At 30.1% G+C, this 20,088-nt stretch overlaps 1 long non-coding RNA gene across 1 annotated transcript in view; it reads right to left on the bottom strand.

The window, feature by feature from the left end:
• Positions 1–1,276: 1,276 nt before the first annotated feature.
• Positions 1,277–20,088, bottom strand: part of LOC124370102 — a 38,361-nt gene continuing 19,549 nt past the window's right edge. The window contains exons 2-3 of the long non-coding RNA XR_006923148.1: positions 18,119–18,185; positions 1,277–1,420 (exon numbers count right to left, since the gene is read on the bottom strand). This is a non-coding gene — a long non-coding RNA (uncharacterized LOC124370102). The remainder of the gene's footprint in view (positions 1,421–18,118; positions 18,186–20,088) is intronic.

Below are 20,088 nucleotides of genomic sequence, written 5' to 3'. Positions count from 1 at the left end.
TCCAGTATATATGTAAAACAAATTTAAAAAATTTTCAAGCTAAAAGAGTATTTAATTTTTTTAAATGGAGTACAAAGCGAACCATAAGTAACTACTGTCAGAGCGTTAGTGAATCCAATCACTCAAGCAGCTGGAATATTTCTGCCAGTGTGTATATCCTTCCCAACAAATCTTGACAGCAAAGTGAAGTGTGGATTTTAATTGCAAGAATTCAAACAAACAAGTTAGGGATTGATCATTTACATGTTTCTTTATGGGATTTGGCTGAACATTGAAAACATTTTTACTTAAACCTATGTTTAGATTTAATACTCCTAGCGTAAAAAACCACTATTTAAAGTAACCTGTTAAAACATGTATGGTTGCTGTAACACGTACTATTTCTAAGATGTACCGCCAATGTTGGTTAAATATGTGTATTCAGTACATTATTAGGTACAATTAATAGTCGTCCACAAAGCTTATCACACCAAAAATTTAAACTAAAACCATACAAATGTGTAAAAAACAAGGACACCTAATCCACTCAGTACCATTGGACACGAGTGGGTACATTTGTATGATGAGATAGCAGAATATAAATTTGAACCATTCCAATAATTTCCTCCAAAGGAAGTTACCACAACACTAAATATTTGTAAACACATTCAGAGACGATGATACGATTCTAAAGAACCCATTTATATGTTTCAGTCAGGTTAGAGAAAGGACCACTTCAATGTAGGCTATATTAAAATTAAAGAGGCTATTTAGCAAACTCCTTCAAAAATTTACTGCAATTTGTAATTAAATAGCCTATTGTTTCTTGGAAATAAATCAATTTCATGGTTTAAAGGACATGCATTCTACGTTATTACCAAATATCTCCATTGAATTAACATCATATATATTATACTTCTTCAAATAATCTGAATATATGTAAGACGTTTTAAAATCTCAAATATTTATTAGATGACTTCGTGTAATTACTAATCTAGATGGAAAACTGTAATTTCTGCCTGCCTGTCTGTCCTCAAGATATTCTAAAAACGAACTGATACATAGGCTTGTAATTGTGAAGCTTAATTTCTATATGAGGAACATTTTCTAAGGTTCAATAATAATGTATAGCACTTATTTGTACGCCCACAATGAGATATAAGCAGCGTAACTAAAATTGTAAACTAACTCAATATATCTTTTAGCATTAGTTGCACTTTTACACAGATATTAGCTTACAGACTATTTATTTTAGATATTAAAACACCAAGGAGTTGACAAATCAGTCGGAGGGTACCAACTGGACTGTTAATTGAAAGACTAACTTAACTAAAAGAGGACTCGGTTTACCTAAAGAGTTGAGGTCGGTTCGTTATCTCTTGTACGTGTTTCAGGCAGACTTATTTGACTGTTTTCTCCTTCGTTCTTGGTGAAGATCTCCCTGTTCGGACAAAGTAGAGTTCATTAACGTAATTATATGATCTGGAAAAAGCAGTAAAACATTTTATTTTCAAAATAATAAATACTATACTTCATTACAATTCTCTTAATTGGTTAACATGATTAAACATATTATAAAAGATATCTTGAACTATACTAAAATCTTTAAGTCACAGTTTTTTCATATATAAGAATAATTTGTATTGTATGAAGATGAGATGAGATATAATTGATTTCTGCAGTATTAAACATTTCAAGGCTATAAGGAAAAGGGATGTTTCTAAATTTTCGTTACATATACTATGTCCTTAAATATTATATTAAAACAGTATTATTTAGTGTCATAGAGTACGTAGAGTGTATATGTGAGAGTCCACAAATCTAGGACTACATGTGCTTGTAGAAGATATTCCCGCAATAACACAATTGCGTCATACTTCGTTAAGACTTACCAAGGCTTATTACATACAAGTCACCTGTGATTGGTTAGTATCATTGAGATCTCTATTACCGATGTTTATTAGTGCTTCTGAGACTTGTACCTTATGTTTTTTATTATAATTGCCTTCAATATGCCCAATCTTCGCAATACTTATTGTATGGACTGGCACACAGGTTTTTTACGGTTTCAATATAAATAGTGGGTGAATCATTGATCATTTCGTTGAGTTACAATTCTGTAATTTGTATTTTGAAGTCATAATATCAGACAATTCATTAACAGCAATTCTGTTATTATATATGACAAATATGAACTTTATAATCAGGGTTATTCAGTTTGAGTTCTACAGCAAATGTTTTACTGTCAAATCGGATAAAGCATAAATAATATAAATGAAATTTAATAATATAGTATAAGTGACATAAATCTCATCATATCCACCTTGGCAAGCTATTGATAGCGACTACAAATAAGCTTTAAAGTAAACTTTACAAAGTCTTATCGGTTTGATGTTTATTTCACACGATAGAAGAATCAGACTACAAGATAACATAATACAGGTCATAATATTTCCGTAAAAAAACATACAACTTAGTTCATTTTAATGATTACGCTTTGGTTTTATTAGGTGTTTTTAGTGTGCTTGAAGTTGACACGCAACACGTTTGTTATGATTCCTGACCAACACGTGTCACAACGCTTTAGTATAATTTGTTTACTTTAACCAAGTTTAAGAAGTCATGTTTTAGTTTATTTATTCATCTGAGGAAGAGATCAGATAGCAGATCATGAAACATAGCGTTACTTATTTGTTATATCACTAAAGCGTGGCAGATGTCCAGAATAGTTATATTCCTTCAAAGCGCTATACTTTGGAAATCTTTTAATTTATGCATAGACTGGATATATTTTTGAGTAATTCCCCTTCGAAGATAATCTACACGGGATTACTAATTAATTAAGGAAAGTAGTAATAAATTTATAGCAGTCACGGAAATCTATGCTTATAATTTGTAGCTATAGGGCTGTGTAGTACTGAAAGTAAATAGCATTTGTAGAATATCTCATTTGACATATGTAAAATATCGTTTAAGGAATTATCTACCTCGGCCAAAGTCAGACTGACGTACTAACTGAAAAATCTAGGTTTTGTTATAGAAATATATTTTTAATATTTTTTACAGCGTCCTTAAAGAACGTTTATATAGTTGTATTAATTGTAATAAATTGGTGCTGGAAGTTGTAATACAGGTGTCAAGTAAAAAAGGTTCAGGATTCTCAAAGATACTCCAGTTATGTAATACTTTCATGTTATATCAATATTACGTTCTACATCATTGTCAATACTCCACACGTGCTTCATGACAATGAGTGTAAAATTATTTTTAAGCTCAGTATCACATTTTACAGAATAACGGAATAGTAAATTTTATTGCGCCACCTAATATTTTACGAAGGAAACTGTTTGTTTATTTTGTTACATACACACATGTAAAATTTGACTTTTCAATATATAATAATATTAAATATTGTCATTAAATCATAGACAATTGAGGCAGGTTCATAAGTTAATACTTCAGAGCTTTTTTGCAATTGTTTACATATATTTCTTTGAGCATATGCATATAATTATAAATTCCTAACTGGAAGTTTTGCAGCTGTCTACGAGTTTAAGTGGTATTCCGTTCCATTGATCTATATCAGTGGAAGTTTTAATGATATCATCTAAAGCTGAAGGAATATATGAAGTGTAATGAGTTTAAATGAACTGCATTATTTATTTCATCAACATGATTTACAATTACAGTGTATAAATAACTACATCTAACCCTCTAGCATTGCTAATCGAGGGAGAAGAATAGATAAAAAGATACAATGTATATTAGTTACAATAAATATTCACTTTACCAACATGCATAGTAATTAAATCAATATAAATATGGAGTATATAGTAAATATTATGATTAAACTCGTAAATTGAATTAGCTTAAATCTATAGTATACAAATTTCATCGCCTTACAAAGTATAGAAAGTTAATATAAAATAAATAATTTAAAAATGTAAATAGAACTGTTATTGTTTTTTGATGTATCGGTATATTTGAATTTTGAAGGGTGGAAATATGTTTTGAAGTCTAATATGAATGAATTTATTGAATGTCTGTGTATGGAAGAGAAAGGTGCCTCTGGGGCAGTGTGGTCTTATCAGTGTCCTTTGTTTGATTGTTTGGAATGTCTGGGACTGAAGATTTTGATGATAAGGTAAAAGCCTGAAAATGAGGGTTATTGCTGTGTCATATATATATTGTTCCTTCTTGGCTTTGTTTGAAGTTGTTTGTGAGTTACGTATACTGAACAAACTTGGGAGGGTCTCAGTCCAGTATGGGTGGTGGTTGAGTGAGTACTGTATGAAGTTCTATGTGTGTTGTGTTGAGACACATTAGGAAAAAGGGAATGTTAAACATGTTCCGACCAGATAATGTTACTGTTACTATGAATATAATACATTTTAAGTGTCTTGTGAACAACTATGTGGGAAAACACAACAAACAGTTTGTAATATTATATATATATATATATATATATATATATATATATATATACAATGGATCACTGGTATTGAAAGATCAATTAGGTAACACACGATTCAGGCATATAATAATACACTTTAAATTATTCAAAAATACTTTTTCAGTCTATTCTCAGGCTATTGTTTTAATATCGTGACTTACCGCAACATTTATGGCAACATTTTCCTTAACGATGTCGTTACAATTCACACCCATGAGCGTTTTATAATGACGACAGACGACAAGATGAGTCTGCTAATTACATTTACTAAGAGCTCTTGCAAAGAACTCATTTGGTAAACACATTTAGTAGATTTTCATGCATATTAAAATTCTTCCTTCTATTGTTTTAGGAACAAGGGTATTTTCCACGTGTTTATTGAAACTATGACATACTTGAAATGTATTCCTTTACTTGTAGAGCTTTAGTTTGAACATAATTAGGTTTACTCATTAAGGTAATACTAGGAAATCAGGATTGCTTATTAAAATTTTATTTCGAATTTAATTGTTCATAACAACACAATAAAATTACATCAATAATAATATATCAATACTGTTGATACATTAATTGAAACAAGTAATTTTCTTCCAGTTTCTAAGCGGTCATCTCACAATTTCATAAGCAAAATTAGATTTTCAAATTTTAAAGTAAAGAATGAAACCTTTTTTAAATATTTAATTTTATCATATAAAGTAGTTTTAAGGTAAGCGTTATCGAAGTAATAGGTAAACTGAATGGCATGGGCTTAAAGGAGCTATCTTACGCATCTCTAACTGCAAGATATCACTCGAAAAAATTGGTTTATAATTATTTATTTATTTGTATTAGACAAAAATAGATTAAGGTATTATTTAATAAAGAACAAACATCATAACTTTTCGAAATCGTAATATTTTGCAAGCTACAATATTTTCCAATGTTAATTATAACATATTATTATATATACATATACTTTTTTTGAAGAAATATATTTATTTTAGGAATATACTTTTCTTTAATATTATACACTACGCAGCATATTTTTATTTTTTTGAAAAATTAATTATAAGCAAAGAACAAAAAAAAGGATGTATATGAGTTTAGCTCCATTTCTCCTCCTCTTACTGCAGCGTGACACTCTCAGAATTGACTCCTCGAATTTAGAGTCTAAGTCCGTTTAAAGACATAAAAGGGCGATGTTCAAAACAAACTGGTAATACCGTTTCCACACCGGAGACTCATATACTAGAAATAAATCTCTCTGGTTCAACCAGTAGTCACATATTGTAATATGAAAAGAAGAAGAAGTATTCACATTTTCTCATCAGGTGCCCAACTGATACAGTGTTTTAAGATTTTTTGTACATCTCTAAGTACAACGGAGGAACCAATTTTCCTAAAAAATTTTATTAAATGTTGGGTTGAATCTAAAACGTTCAAATTAGGTCCTTTAGCACACATGGAAATGGTATTGCTCTAAAATATCTCACTGTACTAAACTGTGCGCCTGATGAGAAAATTAAAAAATGGCCCTCTTTAGAATACCATTTAAAAAAACTATTAAAATATACTTTTGCCATGAATTCTACCAACGAATTTGGCAATAGTTTAAAACATATACTACGAAATATAACTTGAATTCAGTTTGGTTCTATATATAACAATAAATAACATATAGTTTGTTTTTTACAAAAAAAAGTTTTCCTTTGATTGTAGTGATTCGTTTTACCAACAGAGTAAGAAGAGCTCTGTGACAGATTACTCTGTGATTGTGACGTCTGGCAGCTGTTAGAGATATTGTGACAGATGAGCTCTCCGCCAATACTGAACTCTGACTTTATACATACAATTTCTTAAACAATAAAATAGACTTTTTTGAATACTAATGCTTAAACAGTTTCTTTAGAGTTTCAAGTATTCGCGGCATTTCTTATCAGTGTTACTTACAACACTGCTGCTGTGTGACTATTTTTACCATAAAAGCAACAAACTTCTTCTTTTTAGACCAACATAATCCTGAGCACCAAGACTAAAGAGTAATCACACAGACAGGTACATGGAATTCAAAATGTCTTTGTTTTATGTACAATAAGGATATGAAGACCTGCTCTCCTCACTTATGATTAACCATAAAGAGACTTATTTAAGAAGAAATTGCTTACTGTACTGTATTACACTAGGTCAACTATCTATGACAGATTCTCTAACAAACCATTGACTATGGTAACCCGTAACAAAAGTGTCTGCTCCATTCCACTCTACAGCCCGTACCAAATATTTTTCCCAGTTTTACATGTATAAAACCTTCAGTTGCCCTTGGGTGTGCACGCAATTTTATTTAGAAAACTAAGATCAACATGAGGATTGTCTATTAAGCAGAATTCCAACCAATCCTGATATGCGACGTTAAATTTACTTAAGTTGGAAGATTTTAATTTTATGTAATCAATGTTTTACTTTTCAGAAGTTATATACATAAAAAATATTCCAATCCCTTGATCCATTTTAGATTTAAGTTTAAAAATTCCTGATGTCGATCCCTACCTATGTTTTACTAGTACCTCTGAATTTTCATGTATTTTTCCCTAACAATATATTATTGTATACCCTTAATGCTTATAGTATCAATCTTAACAATTGAGAGACATTGTAGAGAAATTATAACTTCTTAACCTTTCATGCAATACACTTAAAGTGTCGTAATGAGAGCATTTTACAGTATTTTATTAAAATCAAAATAAAAACAAATATTAACAGAGAAGACCATAAATAGAAACAATACCTGTATTATCAAAACAGTTTTTAGATTTATTTTCTCTAGAACAATAAATTATTTTGATGGCACAACGAGAGATAAACTTTAGATTTTAAAAATGAATGTTTAATAAGTAAAATAATGTAATATAAAATTTCTACTAATAGAAACAATTCTCGACATAGTAGTAGTAATAATAGGGCATAAAATATACATATGTAAAATATATTTTTAAAGAAAGATTCTTTTAAAATTTAAAGAAGAGAACGCAAACAATAAGGTGATTTATAATTCTGTTCCTTACTTTACGTAATGATGTTAGTAACGATCTACTAAATTATAATTAAATAGGTAGTTGTGTAATGTATTTTACTTTGAGTCATAGGTATACAACTAAGTCTATGCCTTGAAATATATTAAAATTGCTGCAATCGTTGATATTCTATGTTGCGCGAACAACAACCTAAAATTATTTTTCTACTGTAAAAGAATAAATTTAGTAAGGATATCCATGTATATGGAGAAAATACTCACGAAATGTTTAGAGATTTTGATTGAACCCAAATAACTTAACGTGGGTAAAATCATATTTTCTACATGGTGATACAGTAATATCCTACATTTAAAACTTATCCTCTTACATGAAAATATTCATTTCACAAAAAAAAGATTAAAACGTGACAATACGACTTACTTTTACCCATCTAAGGAACATAGAAATTTACTTTAAATTTAATCTGAAAACTAAGTTCAATTTTTTTTCTTCAAATAGTGCAATATTGCTATTAAATGAGAGATGATTCAATTATTTGAGCCAAGTAAATACGATTATAAAAGCTCTAGTTTTAACAAAACAATATTAAATTGGTTGTAGCTGATTCGTGAGTTGAACAAAAGAGTTTGACATATTATATCTGTTATCACTTGTGTTTCATTTGTCAAAAAGTGAAGAAGTTTCGTAAGTTTCATGGATTTTTCCATTACTTTTATTGGATTACAGATAACTCTTTAATGTGTATATAGCCAGTTTTTTCAAAAGGATATGATTTAGTATATTCATTTTGGAATTGTGACATAAAACAATGTCTCATATTTTACACTAATTTAAATAAATTACAACAAGATATTATGCTAATAAATGCATGTTTCTAAAAGGACAGTCCATTTTAAATATTCGATAAAGATATACTAAAAATATCTAAAATACTGTTTTCGTAATATTTTCATTTACAATCTAATTATGTATGAAAGTCAAAAAATAAAATAAAATTTTTTTAATGTAGAGAAAAAATGAACATAGCATCAAGTAAGCAATACGAATATTCCATACCTCTCTAGCTAAACGAAGGAATTGAAGTATTTGAACGTTCAATACAGTACCATCATTATAGCTAAGAAAGTTAGGTAAAAAAATTTGGGTAACATGAGTGTACCCTCAAACATACGTGAGGTTTCAATAGAAACTCACAGGACAAATAAACCATATGTGTATATTTCCTTTCAGAAACCTGTTATTCGGTTTTATTTTGACGCAGTTCTCTAAAATAATTTACTTCAGACTAAATGAATCTTCCTGCAAGAATAACTGTATCTGCCTTGTTATCTTAAATTCCTCATAATGAACAGTAAAATACTTTCTGTAATGAGCTTAATATTGGAAGCAAACCAATTAACATACAGAATAGTATAGGAGTAGGTTAAAATTTTTTAACGTCAAAAATATAAATGTAATAAGGGACAAATAATCAAATTTAAATGTTAGAAAAATTGTTTGTATTCATAATTTCAACATTTTTAACTGTCAATTTATTTTTACATAGACGAATACGATAATGACATAATTTTGATAATGCTTCCAACAAAGTAAAATTAAACATAATGACAGTATTATCAGGCCATTACTTAAAAAAATAGGTTTACTCCTCCTTTTAACATACGATGTTTAGGCTGAACGTATGTACCATGAATACTTATGATAACCGTAAGTATGATGTTAGTCAGAAAGTCCAAAAGCTTAAAAAAATTTAAATTCTTAAGATTATAAATACGCCTATTAAAGAGTATTTCCAGGACACAAATTTAGCAAAGAATATAAACAAATGCTAGGACTCTATTAGATACTACATTTGTAATAATACAAAATATTTCCACTATCCTAGCTTCAAGGAGAACATTCCGTCAAATAAACAGACAAATTATTCTTTTCTGCAACACCCTCGTATATTCGATCCACTCATATAAACTGTACATCTGATAAGAGTGTTGAGATATAATAAAGTAGGATTGCCGTATAAAACCTAGTCCAAGTCAGAGGAAAGTCATATAGCATCCAGTCTTCCACGGTCTCTCCCCTTTATAAGTATTTCTTTGATAGATATTAACACTTTGTGATCAATCCTACCGCAGATTGACGATTCCTGAATGTCATTTATTCAGTAATCGTTGATGAAGGAGAAGCATATGTGGGACGCTTGAGGGATGATTTTCTAATGAATGTTATCCAACACATTTGTTACTTCTCATATGAAATATGCCTCGTTGATATTTATTGCATAATGATGATAACTTTTCAACAAAGAAACATCTAAGCAGACATTTCTTATTGAATTCACAATTTGAGAAAGGTCCACCTCATAACTATATCAGTAAGTATTTACTGAAAATATTGTATGCCAAAATTTTAAGGCAAACAATCCTACTAGTATATAAACATAGGAAACCACGTTATCATGTGTAGCACGCGTTAGTATTTTGTTTAGTAGTATTAGTAGTAGTAGTAGTAGTACACAGGAAAATGTGAGTTAATAAACCAAAAGTTATCCTGCAAAAACTACCTGCTTTAATAGAGTCATAAAAGAGGTTTAATGAGTCCTTGCACATTAAAGTCTGTTTTTCTCTGATATCGTTTTAAGCATTCGCAGCTTTGAAAATTAAACTTATTACAGGCAGCAAAACCGCAAGAGTTACAAATAATATTCAAGTAATCTGTTAATGAAGGGATTGTAATTTAGCAATTGGCATTCTCAGAGTAAAACTTATCTCTGGTTAATACAGACCTAACTATCATAGCCTTGGGGGACTATGTTATAATTTATTGCCCTGACATTTAATCCCACATAATGAAGTTAAATGCAGTTTCCAGTCTTCTGCCCAGAAACTTTTTTAAGCAAATTGAGGCAAATTTTTTGGCCTCAGGAATAAAAGCTGCCTCATGATATGTTTCACAAGAACTGGAACCTGGGAATTTATAAAGAGTTCAAACAGTCCAAAAGAAAGAACTAACAGCACCGTACGTGTCAACGAAATGGCGGGGTCATGTCAGACTATCATCAGGAAACACGCGTGTACAGATACGTGCTGTCATTGTAGATGCTTGTTCCGACCTGAATATTAGGAGGCGAGAATCGTGCCTGCTACATTACTAGCTCGTCTTTGTATCGAACGAATTCAATTATTAAGGTTAAAAATTATTTAAAAAAATCTTATGTTTAATATAGCATAATATCTTTACGATGAGTTATTATAATTTAATATGAGATTGACTTTATAATACACGAAGATAGTACGATGTAAAATACTAGTAAGCTTCAATAAACTTACTACCTAACTAACTCTATTTATACAGCATTCAGATATCTTGTATTGTAACTAGTTCTGATAACAACATGTAATCAGGTACAAATGATAACATAGCGATAAGCGAGGCGAGTTAACAGGTCCCTGAGCTGCTGTAAGGCGCTCCATAGATACATTTGTGTCTCACATTAGTGATATTTAGTAAGGAATTTCTTGTTAACTCTAAGGTGTTAGGATTAGTATTACTTTATACTTTTACATGTTTCGGTAATGTGATACTTTGCTTAGTGTTTGAAGTATTTCATCATAAGTGCATAATTTGTATGATACTTAATCTAATATTACAGGCATTAATCTAATGTAGTACTTACATACTCGTATTTCTAATACGGTTTGCAACTCTATGCAATATATCCTAAAAATATTGTTATTAACAATATACGTTATTGTTAATTGAAACTAAAAATATGTTATAGAACGAAAATATTTATGTGTAACATTTAAAAACACATTTCTCTTACTTTTAAAATTAAAAATGAGGTGTTTGAATTACTTAAACTAGCAAAACCTGCTATTTTAATCTAGTGCATAACTAATAAAGACACTTTAATTTCAAGTAATTATGATATTTCTTAGGACGGTTACTTAAAGATTAGTGCTTACTGGATTTATTTAAGTAATGTTACTTGAGAGGCTGTGTGTCCAGTATTATAATAGTTGCCCTACAAATATCCTTTGTCAGAAGGATGTTACCAGGATTCAAGACCTGATGCAGCTTTTCCTCCATCAGAAGGAATTAAAACATTTTCATAGATTCATCTCATACCAGGTATTCAATATATAAAAGTCATTTCTCAACAATAGCACTTTTTAAATATCATAAACATAAAACGTACAAAATTCATTTGTTATGGAATTGTGTTCCTAATCTAATCTATAAAGATGACTATAAGGTTTGTATATTGAATAATAAATAAAACTAATAATAAGGAAATGTTTGATGTTTTTGCTGTATTTCTAAAGTTAGTTTGAGCTTGATACAGAAATCATTTTCAAACGACGTGGTGAATTCAAATGATCAATAAAAGTACCGTAGTATTTCGTTGAAATTAAGGTAAATAATTGGAGTTTATCTACTGATTTTTAAGGAACCGGAAATATGACATAGTATCAAGGTAACCGGTCACTAAGGTATGCAGACGTAGGGACAATGGGGCAATATTGATTTAATAGGTTATGACAAACATACCTACCTTATTTATAATCAATTATGCATGGATTGACGAACAACATGTAATATTTCCAAACAGGCAAGATCGAACAAGGTTTTCTTAAATTCCCAAAGCTTTTGTTATTTCCATTGAAAGATTATTAACAAAGGGTCTTTTGAAACAATTTATTAATTTCAGTCAGTTTTTAAATGCTTTTTTCACATACTCTCTCAGTTATTATAGTTATTATTATTATTAGTATGAGATACTTTAGGTGATACCTATCTGATATCACATTACATAAAAAATTCGTGTTTCCTTAAAAAATTCGTATTACTTATGCATTAATTATTAATATAAAAAATGCTACCGTCACAAAACGTCAAATATACTTACTTGAGGTAAGTTTTAGAAACTTACTTTATGTTATTACTTTCGTTACAGGTGCAACAATACAAAATCTTCAATCTCAAATCAATCTCACATCAATTTCCGTGATTGCTTTTAAAAAACGTTAAAATCTGTTTTATGTAAAATGATTAAGCAATACATACGGCAAGCTTGTTTCAGTTGACAATTATTACTGATGGGTAATCGATGTGATTTTATCTGCAAGCTCTTGGATATTGTAATTCGCACAATGTTAATTTTTAACCCCATCGATTCAGAAGACATATGAATTGTTGGGGAGATTCTCACTTACAAAGCTCTCTTTGGTTGAGAGTTAGAGAACCCTACTACTCGAGGGCTGAGGAAATGGTTTTGTATATTTGTCTGTCTGTCTCAATAACGAACTGTCCTATAGAATTATTATGTTGCATCAAGCTTCTTCAAAATGAGAGATTTCATGTTCGATGATGGTCTATGTTACTACTTCAGATTTAGCTGAGCGTTTTCAAACATTTTAACATTGTTTGAAGGTATGCATGATGATAAGGAGAAAATCATACAATAAAAGATTCAAAATAAAACTTTACACAAACCAATCTTATTAGGTTTATTTTAAACCACGAACCACGTCAAGGGAAGCTAGTTGAACAAAAAATTTTAAAATAAAATTATCTAACAAATAAGACATATGTGGAGTGTTCCTATCTTTCATCGAATATTTATATAACAGAATGTTACAATAAACATTTCAGATATTTCAAGAATGTCTATTAATGGGTGTTATCACACCACTAAGTGTTTGTAAACAGATTTAGAGACGCTTGATACGTTTCTAAGGAATCCATTAACACAAGCCTGTTTCTGACAGTCTAGAGAAAAGACCACTTCTCGAATGGAGGCAATATTTCATTTGAAAAGCGTTATTCAGAAAACTCCTTCCAAAATATACTGGCATTTGTAATGAAACTGCCTCTAGGTTTTCACACATTGAACAATGTCTCGCTTTTTAGGGGAATATATTCTATGTTTTATTAAATAGAGAGAGGGAAAGAGAGAGAGATTACATTTGAACTAAATATTTATGTCATCCATTTGGGTTGGTAAATAAATCTAACCATTTTCTAAATAATAATAATAAGTCATTACTTTCTTTGATTATATTATTGCACATTTAATAATAATTATTCAATCATAACACTCATTCTATTCCGATGAGGAAAATATCAATATAATAATATATCTTTCTCTGAATTGTAGATAATTTTAAAGGATTAATAAAATTCCACATGGAATCTGGGTAAGCTTAACAAAACTGATACTTTTAGTTTGTATAGAATTCTAGAAAACCCTATTGATTGGCATATTAACCAATCAGTCAACCATTAGTCGAGATTATGCCGCTTTGGTTGCCAATTTTAAAAAATTAACTAAAAAGAAACCCAAAAGTATCCAACGGAGGAGACATTTGTACTAAACCAATGAGGAGTCACAATACGGATTTAAAAAGGTCATCTAGCATAAACCAATAATAAAAAAGGCCCATTACTGTTCCCCTCCTTTTTAATTGAGCCATCCTTTTTCTTTCTGCCGTGACGATTGCCATTTGCTATTGGAATCTGTTCAGTCGTAAGTGGTTGGTAGACGAATGCAGACGTATTGTTACATGAATTCTGTAGTTCAGTTTTAATGATTGGTATTGTGCAGAGTTTATAGTGAGTGCATGTTTTAAAGTTAGTGAAGTTAACACACGACATGGTGGTTGTTATTCCTGAGTTAGGCGTGCCATAACGCTTTGGTATAGTTTATTTATTTTATCCTATTTTGTATTTATGTATTAGTTTAGTTATTTACCTCAAGTAGAAATCAGAATGCAGATCTCGAAACGCAGTGTTGATTGTTTGTTTCACTGAACGATGGCAAATGTCCGGAAAAATCCCGATTTCTTCACAATATCTTTCAATGTTAAATGTTCCAATTTATATGTTAGTTATATTTTTCTTATTTTCCTTCTATTACATAGCTATGAGAGTATTATAAAGCTTTATTTACTAAATTACAAATGAACAGAATCTAATACATACAACACAGTTAAGATAGTTAGGGATAAACCGTATGCGAATTTTGAGTGTAGCTCTATTTCACTTTCCCTTTCTGCCGCTTGTCATTTAGAGTTCAAGTCAGTTTCAAGAGATGCAGCAAGTCCAAAACAGTACAGGACATGATGCAATGAATTTTATAACAACTCTCGATAAGCAAAGACATTCTTCACCTACCCTTCTAATTTTGGAAACTGATATATTTATATTTAGGCAAAAATGTATTATGACTGTTAGTACTGGTCTACAACTACTCTCATAAAGTTACCATCCTCACAGATAATCTACAAGAACTGCTGTGCGATATTTAATTTAGATAATTTTAAAATAACTATCTATTAACGCAATGAACGCTTGCTATATCACCTACACAATGTAAAGGCACTGTCCTTAGTGATAAGGGACCTGCAGGACAACCTGTCAGCGGCTTCAATCTGCTGGTTACTGCCTGGGACCTCCTGTTCCCCTCACCCCCCCCTTACCGCTAACAATAAATACAAAGAAGTATTTTAGTTACTGACATTACTGATATAGTTATCGATTTCCGCAATCATTAAACTTTATCTCTGTGTTAGTATAATATTAGCCTAGTTTTTTCATATTTGTAAGAAAAAGTTTTACCACATTGTATTAAAATACTTGCTAGTATTTAATTCATATTTTAACATTAAAAAATAGATAAAATTTTATTCATAGTTTGATTAAAGTTAATTAATGTATATTTCTTGTGTATTTTGTAAAACCTTTCCTATATTTAATTTGTTTGAACAATTTTTTTATTTTTGTAAACAATTTCTTATTTTAATATTATGCGATTATTGTTATCAGTAAAAATGCAATTAAAACTGAATAGCACGCATAGGCGTTACTTTTTATGCTGTAAAATTTAATTACTTTGTATGTACAAAAGTTTGGGAATAAAATTAATTTTGATCCAGTTGCACCAAACGAGACAATGAGAACGCCTCTTCATCTAGATACATATGGAATACAAAAAGAGCTATTTTGTAGTTTTTTAATATCTTATGTAATACGTAAGCAAATAAGAACTCACCGTATTGTCGGTAGTACTGGAAGTTCTGAATGTCTTCGACACCAGCTAGTTAGGTTGGTTTTTTAACAATTGGTTAGTCCGCTATTTCACTACCTTCGTGATTCTAGTGTGTTAAAAATACTGAAATTACAGTAAAATCTTGCCTTGCTACATTTCTTCAAACGGCCATATTCTACAGCATACCATATGACCAGTCAGGTTTTAGACTTTGCAGTAAGGGAATGGGACATGGAGGTTACTTCAACTTTCACAGATAAAAAAACTTACATAAAACATTTAGAAAAGGAAGTTTTTTCCCCAACATATAATAATAGTAAGTTGTTAAGAACGTGAAAGATTACAAGTTTTGGTACGTGTTAATACTAGTTGATTTAATAAAACGTATTACAACTTATTATCTACAAACCAAAACCTAAATAAATAAAAACATGATACTAATGAAAAAAGTTTCATAAAAAATTAAATATACTTAATATTTGAGCTCATGAACCAAACGTGTGGAGTGTTAGTATATTATATAACAATACATGCAATTACAGTTACTGTAATTGCATGTATTCAAATAATGTGATTCATAGAGTTAGGTACCAGTAAAGGTAAAAGCACTGTTTCTGAATAACTTGCATCTCAAATTGATCATTACGAGATTCCAATCATTTTGTTGTTGAGATCAGTTTGTGATCAAAGTCAGGAAATTGAAATGAAGAAAATATCAGTTAAATGATACTAAGTTAGCGAGTAGGCAAACTTTGTAAATTGTAGCAATTGATTCATCGATAACACCACCAGAAATGTTGCAATTTTCATTAAATGTTTTGAACAGTAAAATTTATGGAGAGAACTATTTCGTAATACATGTAGTAACTATACCTTGTATTCCTTAACAGCACACAGCCTGAGTGTATCACATTGAATAAAGACAATTATTAATATTTATACCAATTAAGTTTAGTGATTTAATAAATAATTCTAGTTTCAGACAGCTATGTGATGTTGTAATTACTACCCAATATTTTTAATAAATAGAAAAATCTTTTAATTATTTTTACGTATTTTAAAACAATTAATTTTATTATTACTCAAAATGTGAAGTGTAACACCCCGTTTTCCCCATAAAGACATTTTGAAAGTATTATTACAAGTTATATTATTTAAAATAAATATCAAGTATAAGTCATTGGTAGTAATAATATACTATATTGGTAATTATTTACTTGGGTACCTGTAGGTTGTGAGATATTAAACTAATCCTTGGTTACAATTTATTGATTAATACAAACTAGAATAAATTGCAATAGAAAATAATACAATGATTACTGCACAATGAAATATTCAATTTATAGATTTATTTCCTTATCCTACCTTCTTGATTATCAGAAATTTCCTACGAGTGTTCCAGATTTTGCTGGAAAACAATGAAATATTCTGGGAAAAACAAAACGCTGTGAGCTTGCAAATGTAATAGAACCCTTTGTTAAGAGCTAATGCCCCAAATTAGAGCAGTTTTGTTTGTTGCCGGAACCTACTCTAGACTTTCCCACGTGTGGTAATTTACATTCATAATTACTTTTATACATTTTAAGGTTTTTAACTTTTAAATATTTACATATTTAGCTGTTTAGTCGTTTATATTAAACGTGGACCAGAAATATTGTTATTATTTTAAAACATTTTAAATCATTTCGAGACGATTAGCAATCTTTCCTTGGATAAAAAATTTCCTCTAATTTCAAAAATATAAAAAAACGATTTTCATAATTGGTCAGCCGTTTTAAAAATTTACATTTAGCAACCTATTTAGCAACCAAGTTTATTTATAAAACTAAATAATATTTGAGCTTACATGAAAATCATAAGGATAAAAATAAGTTTCTTTGCCATATTTTTAATATGATTTTCTTAATGGTTTTAACCGCTTGATATGAACTAATCTTATCAATTCTGTATGCAATAAAGTATTTTGCAATACTAATTCAGTAAAAATTAATTATTAAAACGTAAATATGTTTGAAATTTCTCCTGACATTTGGATTTGAACAAAACCTTAATTTTCATTCTGTCTCATATATATTTTAAGTTGAACTTAAAAAGATTACAACATTTTAAATAAAGATTGTATTACACCTGAAATGTGAAAGTAATTATGTTCCCACCTAAAATGCTGGATGACACATTTTAGTATACGTTTAATCTTATAGTCTGCTTGTAAATGGCTACAGTCACCTTTCCACTGCAGCCTAACATTCCGAATTCCCTTGGTTTCTAGAAGTAAGTGGAGACGAAAGGGAACACTCACACGAGCACACACGTGCACACGTCACAATTTTTACGACACATAAGCGAACACCATCGTTACGAGCCACCAGTTTGCAAACGCAGAAGCGCTAGGGAAATATTACAAGAAAACATAAAGGGATACACTTTACCTCTAACATTATGAATTAAATCGTAATCTATTAAACCCAATTAATAATTTCTAAAAAGAGTAATTAAAGTTATTACATTAAGTCTGTTAAAGTTTCTCAAGTACATATATACTCTAAAAATTACTATTATCGTGCCATTCTGAAACAACCATTGTAGTCAAAGTAACTAAATATTTTAAGTAGAACAATACATTACCTAGTGTATGTGTAGTGTGTGTATTTGTGTAAGTGGGGCGACCTCCTGCCACATAGACCGCATCACCCTGGAACAATCAGAAAACAAAACATGTACTATATTTAATAAAACATTGGAGTTGATATCTTATGAACGTTTAAAAATATGGTGTTCCCAAAAAGTAATTTGTTTAAGGTAGTATATCTGAAAGCAGTATATATTGCCAGAATGTGTTGGTAAACATTAATTCATACAACAATGCGTAAACTTAAGTGTTATATGATGAGATAAATATAGAATACCTGAAAGTGTTGTGTATTGAAGAATTATTTGTAGGCGTTAAATGTAGTTCTACACGCACTCACTCATTCACACTTTTTTCCATTCAACCAACTTTCATACTTTGCGTGTTTTGCAACACACGTGAAGAAGTGTTATATGATGAGAAGTGTCACAGAGAGGACGTCGGATCAACGTAGGACCGAGGCCACCTGAAAATAATCAGAACAAGACTCTCGAATCACAAATATGATACCAAGAAGATGCCTATTTCACTTTCAAACTTATAGCATAATGTTGTAACAATCTAGACATGTGACCAAAACAGTTGTTTCAGAATGGCGTGAAAACTCATATCTGACATGATTCAAAGACTTACGGTACTGAAGTTCCTCCCATTGAGAACATAAAAGTAAACCTGTATGCTGAAACAAAACGTCAGAATATTATTACAATTAGAGTCTTTGTAAATTATGCACAATAAATAGGGTTATTACTATTAAAAAAATATGTATAGTCCATACAACGAACTAGAACTGGATCTTAAATGCATGATTTGAACAATATTTATACATAATAAATAATTATAGCTCAAAGAAATGTCAAGACTATTGATTTTTAGGCATTTTAACTTTTACTCTAAATATAATAGCCAGAGAGTAGATTGAGTCCAGAAGAAGCCTATTATCATAAAGGCTTGCAAACATGATGTGTGCATAAGATAGAATGGTGGAAAAACAACATAAGTTACAATTAAACAAATAAGTTTCCTATAAGACCTTCCTTTTATTTCTGGTTAATTGACTTCAGTACCCTGATAATCTAAGTGATGCAGAGTTTTTAGATACTCAAATTTCGTCAATCGTAATGCAAAACACTACACGAAAAATGTGTACTGTAGAAGACAATGCAATTTATCTTAACAAAAAATAATCACGCTTACAGATAAGATGGTAATGCATTGGTGTAATTTTCTCCTTCCATAACATTTGCTGGTCTAGGACTGTTGCATTAAGTGGAATTAAATCAACATAATACACCGTTAAAAGAATTTATTTCATTGTATTGGGCAGAAAACCTCTTTTATATAAGTAAATCTGACATTCATCTCTATTCTTAAGCTTATTGTAAAGTTCTTTAACTGCTTATAGTATAAGTCTCGTTTTATATCGATCACCTCTGTTCCTACATGCCTTTGGTTCTAAAATACCACCACCATGGGCAAAGTTTAAAAAGACAAACCTTTTGAAGCACAGTCCTCATAATTAAAATATTTCAGGCTTCATACATTAAATAAATAGATCCACCGATACGTCAGCCCTTTTTTGAAGCAAGATTACTTCTATACTTGAACACACTTTAAAACTAAGATCAAAAATAAAATCGTATTGCCTAAGCTACTGAAGGTATAGGGATTGCTTTTTTTACTTTTCCTCAGCCGTTCGTCATCTCTGGTGGGTTGTGAAAGTGACATTCAGTGCACAGTCTGTTCCATTAATTTTGTTGGTGTGCATCAATAACTCTTGATTCTCAAATGTTTGTTTCAGTATTTTTGATTTAACGTACAGCTTAATTTATGCACCATGACTTTTATACGTTTACCATTAACCATTCATTAAATTTTTTTTTTAGTTCATGTTTAATCTTAAGGGGATTTTGATACCTGAAGAAAATTTATATAATATACGCTACTGGCATCATTTAGTTCACTC

This window comes from Homalodisca vitripennis, unplaced genomic scaffold (genome assembly GCF_021130785.1).
Source record: "Homalodisca vitripennis isolate AUS2020 unplaced genomic scaffold, UT_GWSS_2.1 ScUCBcl_21;HRSCAF=574, whole genome shotgun sequence".
Taxonomy (NCBI): domain Eukaryota; kingdom Metazoa; phylum Arthropoda; class Insecta; order Hemiptera; family Cicadellidae; genus Homalodisca; species Homalodisca vitripennis.
Note: the sequence above shows the minus strand (reverse complement) of the source record. Positions and strands in the feature narration are given on the sequence as shown.